Genomic DNA, 13,129 nt, shown 5'->3' with positions numbered 1-13,129 from the left:
CAATTTCTTTGGATGGTTCTCAAGTGATGTACATACTACTGTAGTTTTCGGGATCAGATATTGGCTTCGTCCCATCTTAAGAACTTTGTTGCATGGTAACCTCCAGGAATTCGGTGATAGAATTGGGAAAATTATGTCCCCAAACAGTTCCTTGGAGGAAAAATATCTCTGATATGGATTGTGAGGGCAAATTTCTAGAGGACGGAGGGAGTGCTGAGAGAGCCCAAGTGTTCGATAAATTAAGAACTAATAACAATGCATCACAGTCTCCATGATTTTCAAGGAATCCAATAAAGTGGGGGAATGTGCTATTTGCTTTACTATCAGGGACAGAGTCCCTGTCTCATACCGGACAAGGACGGCTTGCAGAGGAACTGAGTATGGAACATCAGATGAAGTTGGAAGAAGCCTAACATCGCCTGCCCTGATGTCATCAGTTGAAGCTCTCTTGCCTGAGGATACCTGAAGTGAAAGGTAAGAAACACTTGACTTTCCAAAGGAACTCAAAATGCTCAGGTGTTGATGGAGCTCGCAGGAGTTCCCAACCTTGAAACATGATCCTTTGGGACCTGGTTCAGGCTCACTGCCTGTGGCTACTCCTGTGACTGGAGAATAGTCCCATTGGTTCGTGGTAAAGGATGTGAATGTCTTGAATTCTCTTCCATCACGAAACCTGATCTATTTTGAGTATAGTAAGTGTCATGGCAGGGGTTACACCAGCGTGCTTGGATCGATGATGATTTCCAATATAACATTCCTTGGAAAGCTGAACAAAATGAGTGAAAACTCAATACCGCCACTATCATCGTGACAGAGGTCCAGCACCTGGGATCACAAATGTCACTGTGGGACTCACATGGCCTCCCTTCATCTTGCGAGACTTGGATCCAGTGAGAGAGCCTTCAGAATGTTCTTTGCTTGCCTAAATCACCAGAAATCATGGCCTAAATCAAGGCTTCACCATTTGCTCTAATGATAACATGCTTTCCAGTTGAGGAGATCATTGTCATTATCTTGGAAGTTAGCCCTACCAACTCCATCAACAATAATGTATAGTAGGTTGTGAGGCAAATGTAAGTTTAGCGGGGGCAGCATAGTGCAACACTGTACACTGGAATGTCAGGAAATGTGTTTCTGTCCCTGTCTGAACCTTCGCATGAATGATAACCCTTCTGTTTCATAAAACAGTGATACATAACGGGAACGTTACAGGCGACATGTGGAATGAGGCAGTAGCAATTCTCAGGAAATATGGGAATGTGGACTCTTACTGTGTGAAAACAAAGCTCTGTTTTCTTGAAAGACTGATTGTGGCCATGGCAATTAGTTTGCAAAGAGAGCCTTGGAATTTAAAAGGTTGGCATGTAGCCTTCTTGTCGGTGGATTCTAGAAGGACATGCTTTCAAATGTCCCAGGATTCATACCACCTTCATGGATGTATGGAGAACACCCATTTTAATCCTAGTATCTAGTTTTATTGTTGGGACATTTTTTGTCAGTCTATCCGGGTAGTTTTCCAGCAGTTCTTATGGATTGACTGTACCAAAATGGTCTGGACATACATCTCCACCTATTCTAGGATCTAAGAATGTGAGCATGCAAGTTTGTTCCTTACACACAGTTCTTCTAGGAATTTTATATTTTGGTATGGTCGTAGAAGATAGGCATGGAGTGTCTGCGGGATTATCTTTCCTTATGGTCTTGAAGTGGCCTTGCTGAAGATTAACTTGGCATTTTGGCTATGTGTTTTAGGGCTGATGGTAGTCCTGTTATCTTAGACATTGTTCTTTTCTCCAAGCAAATATCAACAAGTAATTGTGTTTTCATTTGATTATGAAAGTGCGCTGTATGCTTAGGTTCATGCTGTTGATAATAACATATATCTCAGTGACTACAGGTTATGCTTGTGTTTGGTGACCTGAGAGGGTTTGAACAGACACTTTCTCTGTTGTGATCAATGTCAGATACCACAGCCATAGCACTCACAGGAATTTAGTACCAGTCAAAACCTGAATAGGAGATATATGAGCATGGACAGAGACAAGAGAGAAAGAACAATTGTTGAAGAGGCTAAGCATGTGTGAGACAGAGGAAGACAGTAAGAGACAGAAAGAGAGAGAGGGGGGGGGAAGAGAGGGGGTGGGAAGTGAAAGAGGACACTGTGATATTAAAGCAGATATCTTGATTGACAGAAATAAGGAAACCAAATAGAGAGAATGTGAATGAGAAACTGAGAAGCTAGGAGAGTCACTGCTAGTCAATTTCAGAGAGAAAGTGAAGAAGCGAGATAGAGAAGGAGTACATAAGAAGTCCATTCATCTAATGTGGATCAGAATCTTATATGATATTTGAATCGGTTCTCATCGAAGGCAGAGTAGGACTAATAGGTGTAGTATGTTATGATTATGGAGGGTGCTCCGATTATGGCCAAAGCTATTAAGATTCTGGTGGTTTCCATGGGAAGAGTAAGGCCTGATTTTCTCTGTCTATCCGGCTGAACTGAGATTTACTTATTTTTGTAGACAACTTCCATTAAGCCATGTTAGTGGTCTCATTCTGTTGTGTACCTCGTGCCAATTTCTTTGGATGGTTCTCAAGTGATGTACATACTACTGTAGTTTTCGGGATCAGATATTGGCTTCGTCCCATCTTAAGAACTTTGTTGCATGGTAACCTCCAGGAATTCGGTGATTGAATTGGGAAAATTATGTCCCCAAAGAGTTCCTTGGAGGAAAAATATCTCTGATATGGATTGTGATGGCAACTATCTAGAGGACGGAAGGAGTGCTGAGAGAGCCGAAGTGTTAAATGAATTAAGAACTAACAACAATGCATCACAGTCTCCATGATTTTCAAGGAATCCAATAAAGTGGTGGAATGTGCTATTTGCTTTACTTTCAGGGACAGAGTCCCTGTCTCCTACCTGACGAGGACGGCTTGCAGAGGATCTGAGTATGGAACATCAGATGAAGTTGGAAGAAGCCTAACATCGCCTGCCCTGATGTCATCAGTTGAAGCTCTCTTGCCTGAGGATACCTGAAGTGAAAGGTAAGAAACACTTGACTTTCCAAAGAAACTCAAAATGCTCAGGTATTGATGGAGCTCGCAGGAGTTCCCAACCTTGAATCATGATCCTTTGGGACCTGGTTCAGGCTCACTGCCTGTGGCTACTCCTGTGATTGGAGAATAGGCCCATTGGTTCGTGGTAAAGGATGTTAATGTCTTGAATTCTGCTCCCTCACCAAACCTGATCTATTTTGAGTGTACTAAGTGTCATGTCAGGGGGTACACCAGTGTGCTTGGAGCGATGATGATTTCCAATAAAACATTCCTTGGAAAGCTGAACAAAATGAGTGAAAACTCAATACCGCCACTATCATCGTGACTGAGGTCCAGCACCTGGGATCACAAATGTCACTGAGGGACTCACATGGCCTCCATTCATCTTGCGAGACTTGGATCCATTGAGAGAGCCTTCAGAATGTTCTTTGCTTGCCTAAATCACCAGAAATCATGGACTAAATCAAGGCTTCACCTTTTGCTCTAATGATAACATGCTTTCCAGTTGAGGAGATCATTGTCATTATCTTGGAAGTTAGCCCTACCAACTCCATCAACAATAATGTATAGTAGGTTGTGAGGCAAATGTAAGTTTAGCGGGGGCAGCATAGTGCAACAATGTACACTGGAATGTCAGGAAATGTGTTTCTGTCCCTGTCTGAACCTTCGCATGAATGATAACCCTTCTGTTTCATAAAACAGAGATACATAACGGGAAGGTTACAGGCGACATGTGGAATGAGGCAGTAGCAATTCTCAGGAACTATGGGAATGTGGACTCTTCCTGTGTGAAAACAAAGCTCTGTTTTCTTGAAAGACTGATTGTGGCCATGGCAATTAGGTTGGATAGAGAGCCTTGGAATTTAAAAGGTTGGCATGTAGCCTTCTTGTCGGTGGATTCTAGAAGGACATGCTTTCAAATGTCCCAGGATTCATACCACCTTCATGGATGTATGGAGAACACCCATTTTAATCCTAGTTTCTATTTTTATTGTTGGGACATTTTTTGTCAGTCTATCCGGGTAGTTTGCCAGCAGTTGTTATGGATTGACTGTACCAAAATGGTCTGGACATCCATCTCCACCTATTCTAGGATCTAAGAATGTGATCATGCAAGTTTGTTTCTTACACACACTCCTTCTAAGAATTTTATATTTTGGTATGGCCGTAGAAGATAGGCATGGAGTGTCTGCGGGATTATCTTTCCTTATGGTCTTGATGTGGCCTTCTGAAGATTAACTTGGCATTTTGGCTATGTCTTTTGGGGCTGATGGTAGTCCTGTTATCTTAGACATTGTTCTTTTCTCCAAGCAAATATCAACAAGTAATTGGGTTTCCATTTGATTATGAAAGTGAGCTGTATGCTTAGGATCATGCTGTTGATAATAACATATATCTCAGTGACTACAGGTTATGCTTGTGATTGGTGACCTAAGAGGGTTTGAACAGACACTTTCTCTGTGGTGATCAATGTCAGATACCACAGCAATAGCACTCACAGGAATTTAGTACCAGTCAAAACCTGAATAGGAGATATATGAGCATGGACAGAGACAGAGGGAAAGAACAATTGTTGAAGAGGGTAAGCATGTGTGAGACAGAGGAAGACAGTAAGAGACAGAAAGAGAGAGAGGGGGGAAGAGAGGGGGTGGGAAGTGAAAGAGGACACTGTGATATTAAAGCAGATATCTTGATTGACAGAAATAAGGAAACCAAATAGAGAGAATGTGAATGAGAAACTGAGAAGCTAGGAGAGTCACTGCTAGTCAATTTCAGAGAGAATGTGAAGAAACGAGATAGAGAAAGTGTACATAAGAAGTCCATTCATCTAATGTGGATGAGAATCTTATATGATATTTGAATCGGTTCTCATCGAAGGCAGAGTAGGAATAATAGGTGTACTATGTTATGATTATGGAGGGTGCTCCGATTGTGGCCAAAGCTATTAAGATTCTGGTGGTTTCCATGGGAAGAGTAAGGCCTGATTTTCTCTGTCTATCCGGCAGAACTGAGATTTACTTATTTTTGTAGACAACTTCCATTAAGCCATGTTAGTGGTCTCATTCTGTTGTGTACCTCGTGCCAATTTCTTTGGATGGTTCTCAAGTGATGTACATACTACTGTAGTTTTCGGGATCAGATATTGGGTTCGTCCCATCTTAAGAACTTTGTTGCATGGTAACCTCCAGGAATTCGGTGATAGAATTGGGAAAATTATGTCCCCAAAGAGTTCCTTGGACGAAAAATATCTCTGATATGGATTGTGAGGGCAAATTTCTAGAGGAAGGAAGGAGTGCTGAGAGAGCCCAAGTGTTCGATAAATTAAGAACTAACAACAATGCATTACAGTCTCCATGATTTTCAAGGAATCCAATAAAGTGGGGGAATGTGCTATTTGCTTTACTTTCAGGGACAGAGTCCCTGTCTCTACCGGACAAGGACGGCTTGCAGAGGAACTGAGTATGGAACATCAGATGAAGTTGGAAGAAGCCTAACATCGCCTGCCCTGATGTCATCAGTTGAAGCTCTCTTGCCTGAGAATACCTGAAGTGAAAGGTAAGAAACACTTGACTTTCCACAGGAACTCAAAATGCTCAGGTGTTGATGGAGCTCGCAGGAGTTCCCAACCTTGAATCATGATCCTTTGGGACCTGGTTCAGGCTCACTGCCTGTGGCTACTCCTGTGATTGGAGAATAGGCCCATTGGTTCGTGGTAAAGGATGTGAATGTCTTGAATTCTCTTCCCTCACGAAACCTGATCTATTTTGAGTATACTAAGTGTCATGGCGGGGGTACACCAGCGTGCTTGGATCGATGATGATTTCCAATAAAACATTCCTTGGAAAGCTGAACAAAATGAGTGAAAACTAAATACCGCCACTATCATCGTGACTGAGGTCCAGCACCTGGGATCACAAATGTCACTGAGGGACTCACATGGCCTCCATTCATCTTGCGAGACTTGGATCCAGTGAGAGAGCCTTCAGAATGTTCTTTGCTTGCCTAAATCACCAGAAATCATGGACTAAATCAAGGCTTCACCTTTTGCTCTAATGATAACATGCTTTCCAGTTGAGGAGATCATTGTCATTATCTTGGAAGTTAGCCCTACCAACTCCATCAACAATAATGTATAGTAGGTTGTGAGGCAAATGTAAGTTTAGCGGGGCAGCATAGTGCAACAATGTACACTGGAATGTCAGGAAATGTGTTTCTGTCCCTGTCTGAACCTTCGCATGAATGATAACCCTTCTGTTTCATAAAACAGAGATACATAACGGGAAGGTTACAGGCGACATGTGGAATGAGGCAGTAGCAATTCTCAGGAACTATGGGAATGTGGACTCTTCCTGTGTGAAAACAAAGCTCTGTTTTCTTGAAAGACTGATTGTGGCCATGGCAATTAGGTTGGAAAGAGCCTTGGAATTTAAAAGGTTGGCATGTAGCCTTCGTGTCGGTGGATTCTAGAAGGACATGCTTTCAAATGTCCCAGGATTCATACCACCTTCATGGATGTATGGAGAACACCAATTTTAATCCTAGTTTCTATGTTTATTGTTGGGACATTTTTTGTCAGTCTATCCGGGTAGTTTGCCACTAGTTCTTATGGATTGACTGTACCAAAATGGTCTGGACATACATCTCCTCCTCTTCTAGGATCTAAGAATGTGAGCATGCAAGTTTGTTTCTTACACACACTCCTTCTAGGAATTTTATATTTTGGTATGGCCGTAGAAGATAGGCATGGAGTGTCTGCGGGATTATCATTCCTTATGGTCTTGATGTGGCCTTGCTGAAGGTTAACTTGGCATTCTGGCTATGTGTTTTGGGGCTGATGGTAGTCCTGATATCTTAGACATTGTTCTTTTCTCCAAGCAAATATCAACAAGAAATTGTGTTTCCATTTGATTATGAAAGTGAGCTGTATGCTTAGGATCATGCTGTTGATAATAACATATATCTCAGTGCCTACAGGTTATGCTTGTGTTTGGTGACCCTAGAGGGTTTGAACAGACACTTTCTCTGTGGTGATCAATGTCAGATACCGCAGCAATAGCACTCACAGGAATTTAGTACCAGTCAAAACCTGAATAGGAGATATATGAGCTTGGACAGAGACAGAGAGAAAGAACAATTGTTGAAGAGGCTAAGCATGTGTGAGACAGAGGAAGACAGTGAGAGACAGAAAGAGAGAGGGGTGGGAGAGGGGGGGTGAAGTGGAAAAGAGGACACTGTGATATTAAAGCAGATATCTTGATTGAGAGAAATAAGGAAACCAAATAGAGAGAATGTGAGTGAGAAACTGAGAAGCTAGGAGAGTCACTGCAAGTCAATTTCAGAGAGAAAGTGAAGAAGCGAGATAGAGAAAGAGTACATAAGAAGTCCATTCATCTAATGTGGATGAGAATATTATATGATATTTGAATCGGTTCTCATCGAAGGCAGAGTAGGAATAATAGGTGTAGTATGTTATGATTATGGAGTGTGCTCCGATTGTGGCCAAAGCTATTAAGATTCTGGTGGTTTCCATGGGAAGAGTAAGGCCTGATTTTCTCTGTCATATCCGGCTGAACTGAGATTTACTTATTTTTGTAGACAACTTCCATTAAGCTATGTTGTTGGTCTCATTCTTTTGTGTACCTCGTGCCAATTTCTTTGGATGGTTCTCAAGTGATGTATATACTACTGTAGTTTTCGTTATCAGATATTGAGTTCGTCCCATCTTAAGAACTTTGTTGCATGGTAACCTCCAGGAATTCGGTGATAGAATTGGGAAAATTATGTCCCCAAACAGTTCCTTGGAGGAAAAATATCTCTGATATGGATTGTGAGGGCAAATTTCTAGAGGACGGAAGGAGTGCTGAGAGAGCCCAATGTTCGATAAATTAAGAACTAACAACAATGCATCACAGTCTCCATGATTTGCAAGGAATCCAATAAAGTGGGGGAATGTGCTATTTGCTTTACTTTCAGGGACAGAGTCCCTGTCTCATACCGGACAAGCACGGCTTGGAGAGGAACTGAGTATGGAACATCAGATGAAGTTGGAAGAAGCCTAACATCGCCTGCCCTGAAGTCCTCAGTTGAAGCTCTCTTGCCTGAGGATACCTGAAGTGAAAGGTAAGAAACACTTGACTTTCCAAAGGAACTCAAAGTGCTCAGGTGTTTATGGAGCTCGCAGGAGTTCCCAACCTTGAATCATGATCCTTTGGGACCTGGTTCAGGCTCACTGCCTGTGGCTACTCCTGTGATTGGAGAATAGGCCCATTGGTTCGTGGTAAAGGATGTGAATGTCTTGAATTCTGTTCGCTCACCAAATCTGATCTATTTTGAGTATACTAAGTGTCATGGCAGGGGGTACACCAGCGTGCTTGGATCGATGATGATTTCCAATAAAACATTCCTTGGAAAGCTGAACAAAATGAGTGAAAACTCAATACCGCCACTGTCATCGTGACTGAGGTCCAGCACCTGGGATCACAAATGTCACTGAGGGACTCACATGGCCTCCATTCACCTTGCGAGACTTGGATCCAGTGAGAGAGCCTTCAGAATGTTCTTTGCTTGCCTAAATCACCAGAAATCATGGCCTAAATCAAGGCTTCACCTTTTGCTCTAATGATAACATGCTTTCCGGTTGAGGAGATCATTGTCAGTATCTTGGAAGTTAGCCCTACCAACTCCATCAGCAATAATGTATAGTAGGTTGTGAGGCAAATGTAAGTTTAGCGGGGGCAGCATAGTGCAACAATGTACACTGTAATGTCAGGAAATGTGTTTCTGTCCCTGTCTGAACCTTCGCATGAATGATAAAACTTCTGTTTCATAAAACAGAGATACATAACGGGAAGGTTACAGGCGACATGTGGAATGAGGCAGTAGCAATTCTCAGGAACTATGGGAATGTGGACTCTTCCTGTGTGAAAACAAAGCTCTGTTTTCTTGAACGACTGATTGTGGCCATGGCAATTAGGTTGGAAAGAGAGCCTTGGAATTTATAAGGTTGGCATGTAGCCTTCGTGTCGGTGGATTCTAGAAGGACATGCTTTCAAATGTCCCAGGATTCATACCACCTTCATGGATGTATGGAGAACACCCATTTTAATCCTAGTTTCTAATTATATCGTTGGGACATTTTTTGTCAGTCTATCCGGGTAGTTTGCCAGCAGTGCTTATGGATTGATTGTACCAAAATGGTCTGGACATACATCTCCATCTATTCTAGGATCTAAGAATGTGAGCATGCAAGTTTGTTTCTTACACACACTCCTTCTAGGAATTTTATATTTTGGTATGGCCGTAGAAGATAGGCATGGAGTGTCTGCGGGATTATCTTTCCTTATGGTCTTGATGTGGCCTTGCTGAAGATTAACTTGGCATTTTGGCTATGTGTTTTGGGTCTGATGGTAGTCCAGTTATCTTAGACATTGTTCTTTTCTCCAAGCAAATATCAACAGGTAATTGTGTTTCCATTTGATTATGAAAGTGAGCTGTATGCTTAGGATCCTGCTGTTGATAATACCATATATCTCAGTGACTACAGATTATGCTTTGTTTGGTGACCTGAGAGGGTTTGAACAGACACTTTCTCTGTGATGATCAATGTCAGATACCACAGCAATAGCACTCACAGGAATTTAGTACCAGTCAAAACCTGAATAGGAGATATATGAGCATGGACAGAGAAAGAGAGAAAGAACAATTGTTGAAGAGGCTAAGCATGTGTGAGACAGAGGAAGACAGTAAGAGACAGAAAGAGAGAGGGGGGGGAGAGAGCGGGGAAGTGAAAGAGGACACTGTGATATTAAAGCAGATATCTTGATTGACAGAAATAACGAAACCAAATAGAGAGAATGTGAATGAGAAACTGAGAAGTTAGGAGAGTCACTGCTAGTCAATTTAAGAGAGAAAGTGAAGAAGCGAGATAGAGAAAGAGTACATAAGAAGTCCACTCATCTAATGTGGATGAGAATCTTATATGATATTTGAATCGGTTCTCATCGAAGGCATAGTAGGACTAATAGGTGTAGTATGTTATGATTATGGAGGGTGCTCCTATTGTGGCCAAAGCTACTAAGATTCTGGTGGTTTCCATGGGAAGAGTAAGGCCTGATTTTCTCTGTCTATCCGGCTGAACTGAGATTTACTTATTTTTGTAGACAACTTCCATTAAGCCATGTTAGTGGTCTCATTCTGTTGTGTACCTCGTTCCAATTTCTTTGGATGGTTCTCAAGTGATGTACATACTACTGTAGTTTTCTTGATCAGATATTGGCCTCGTCCTATCTTAAGAACTTTGTTGCATGGTAACCTCTAGGAATTCGGTGATAGAATTGGGAAAATTATGTCCCCAAACAGTTCCTTGGAGGAAAAATATCTCTGATATGGATTGTGAGGGCAAATTTCTAGAGGACGGAAGGAGTGCTGAGAGAGCCCAAGTGTTCGATAAATTAAGAACTAACAACAATGCATCACAGTCTCCATGATTTGCAAGGAATCCAATAAAGTGGGGGAATGTGCTATTTGCTTTACTTTCAGGGACAGAGTCCCTGTCTCATACCGGACAAGGACGGCTTGCAGAGGCACTGAGTATGGAACATCAGATGAAGTTGGAAGAAGCCTAACATCGCCTGCCCTGATGTCATCAGTTGAAGCTCTCTTGCCTGAGGATACCTGAAGTGAAAGGTAAGAAACACTTGACTTTCCAAAGGAACTCAAAATGCTCAGGTGTTGATGGAGCTCGCAGGAGTTCCCAACCTTGAATCATGATCCTTTGGGACCTGGTTCAGGCTCACTGCCTGTGGCTACTCCTGTTATTGGAGAATAGGCCCATTGGTTCGTGGTAAAGGATGTGAATGTCTTGAATTCTGTTCGCTCACCAAACCTGATCTATTTTGAGTATACTAAGTGTCATGGCAGGGGGTACACCAGCGTGCTTGGATCGATGATGATTTCCAGTAAAACATTCCTTGGAAAGCTGAACAAAATGAGTGAAAACTCAATACCGCCACTATCATCGTGACTGAGGTCCAGCACCTGGGATCACAAATGTCACTGAGGAACTCACATGGCCTCCATTCATCTTGCGAGACTTGGATCCAGTGAGAGAGCCTTCAGAATGTTCTTTGCTTGCCTAAATCACCAGAAATCATGGCCTAAATCAAGGCTTCTCCTTTTGCTCTAATTATAACATGCTTTCCATTGAGGAGATCATTGTCATTATCTTGGAAGTTAGCCCTACCAACTCCATCAACAATAATGTATAGTAGGTTGTGAGGCAAATGTAAGTTTAGAGGGGGCAGCATAGTGCAACAATGTACACTGGAATGTCAGGAAATGTGTTTCTGTCCCTGTCTGAACCTTCGCATGAATGATAACCCTTCTGTTTCATAAAACAGAGATACATAACGGGAAGGTTACAGGCGACATGTGGAATGAGGCAGTAGCAATTCTCAGGAACTATGGGAATGTGGACTCTTCCTGTGTGAAAACAAAGCTCTGTTTTCTTGAATGACTGATTGTGGCCATGGCAATTAGGTTGGAAAGAGAGCCTTGGAATTTAAAAGGTTGGCATGTAGCCTTCGTGTCGGTGGATTCTAGAAGGACATGCTTTCAAATGTCCCAGGATTCATACCACCTTCATGGATGTATGGAGAACACCCATTTTAATCCTAGTTTCTAATTTTATTGTTGGGACATTTTTTGTCAGTCTATCCGGGTAGTTTGCCAGCAGTTCTTATGGATTGATTGTACCAAAATGGTCTGGACATACATCTCCATCTATTCTAGGATCTAAGAATGTGAGCATGCAAGTTTGTTTCTTACACACACTCCTTCTAGGAATTTTATATTTTGGTATGGCCGTAGAAGATAGGCATGGAGTGTCTGCGGGATTATCTTTCCTTATGGTCTTGATGTGGCCTTGCTGAAGATTAACTTGGCATTTTGGCTATGTGTTTTGGGTCTGATGGTAGTCCAGTTATCTTAGACATTGTTCTTTTCTCCAAGCAAATATCAACAGGTAATTGTGTTTCCATTTGATTATGAAAGTGAGCTGTATGCTTAGGATCCTGCTGTTGATAATACCATATATCTCAGTGACTACAGGTTATGCTTTGTTTGGTGACCTGAGAGGGTTTGAACAGACACTTTCTCTGTGGTGATCAATGTCAGATACCACAGCAATAGCACTCACAGGAATTTAGTACCAGTCAAACCTGAATAGGAGATATATGAGCATGGACAGAGACAGAGAGAAAGAACAATTGTTGAAGAGGCTAAGCATGTGTGAGACAGAGGAAGACAGTAAGAGACAGAAAGAGAGAAAGGGGGGGAGAGAGCGGGGAAATGAAAGAGGACACTGTGATATTAAAGCAGATATCTTGATTGACAGAAATAACGAAACCAAATAGAGAGAATGTGAATGAGAAACTGAGAAGCTAGGAGAGTCACTGCTAGTCAATTTAAGAGAGAAAGTGAAGAAGCGAGATAGAGAAAGAGTACATAAGAAGTCCACTCATCTAATGTGGATGAGAATCTTATATGATATTTGAATCGGTTCTCATCGAAGGCAGAGTAGGACTAATAGGTGTAGTATGTTATGATTATGGAGGGTGCTCCGATTGTGGCCAAAGCTACTAAGATTCTGGTGGTTTCCATGGGAAGAGTAAGGCCTGATTTTCTCTGTCTATCCGGCTGAACTGAGATTTACTTATTTTTGTAGACAACTTCCATTAAGCCATGTTAGTGGTCTCATTCTGTTGTGTACCTCGTTCCAATTTCTTTGGATGGTTCTCAAGTGATGTACATACTACTGTAGTTTTCTTGATCAGATATTGGCCTCGTCCTATCTTAAGAACTTTGTTGCATGGTAACCTCTAGGAATTCGGTGATAGAATTGGGAAAATTATGTCCCCAAACAGTTCCTTGGAGGAAAAATATCTCTGATATGGATTGTGAGGGCAAATTTCTAGAGGACGGAAGGAGTGCTGAGAGAGCCCAAGTGTTCGATAAATTAAGAACTAACAACAATGCATCACAGTCTCCATGATTTGCAAGGAATCCAATA

At 41.9% G+C, this 13,129-nt stretch overlaps 5 non-coding genes across 5 annotated transcripts; all 5 read left to right on the top strand.

Annotated features, from left to right (window-relative positions):
* Positions 1-727: 727 nt before the first annotated feature.
* LOC148007560 (small nucleolar RNA SNORD116) lies at positions 728-820 on the top strand. The gene has a single exon (XR_015655593.1). It is a non-coding gene; the product is annotated as a small nucleolar RNA SNORD116 (small nucleolar RNA).
* Positions 821-3,301: 2,481 nt separating this feature from the next.
* LOC148007559 (small nucleolar RNA SNORD116) lies at positions 3,302-3,394 on the top strand. Its single transcript, XR_015655612.1, has one exon. It is a non-coding gene; the product is annotated as a small nucleolar RNA SNORD116 (small nucleolar RNA).
* Positions 3,395-5,868: 2,474 nt separating this feature from the next.
* Positions 5,869-5,961, top strand: LOC148007558 (small nucleolar RNA SNORD116). The gene has a single exon (XR_015655561.1). It is a non-coding gene; the product is annotated as a small nucleolar RNA SNORD116 (small nucleolar RNA).
* A 2,473-nt stretch (positions 5,962-8,434) lies between these two features.
* LOC148007557 (small nucleolar RNA SNORD116) lies at positions 8,435-8,527 on the top strand. Its single transcript, XR_015657179.1, has one exon. It is a non-coding gene; the product is annotated as a small nucleolar RNA SNORD116 (small nucleolar RNA).
* A 2,472-nt stretch (positions 8,528-10,999) lies between these two features.
* Positions 11,000-11,092, top strand: LOC148007556 (small nucleolar RNA SNORD116). The gene has a single exon (XR_015655534.1). It is a non-coding gene; the product is annotated as a small nucleolar RNA SNORD116 (small nucleolar RNA).
* The last annotated feature ends 2,037 nt before the right edge of the window (positions 11,093-13,129 follow it).

The sequence above is a fragment of the Rattus norvegicus genome, chromosome 1, assembly GCF_021556685.1.
Source record: "Rattus norvegicus strain SHRSP/BbbUtx chromosome 1, alternate assembly SHRSP_T2T, whole genome shotgun sequence".
Classification (NCBI taxonomy): Eukaryota; Metazoa; Chordata; class Mammalia; order Rodentia; family Muridae; genus Rattus; species Rattus norvegicus.
The sequence above is the reverse complement of the archived record's forward strand: the minus strand, read 5'-3'. Positions and strand labels throughout refer to the sequence as shown.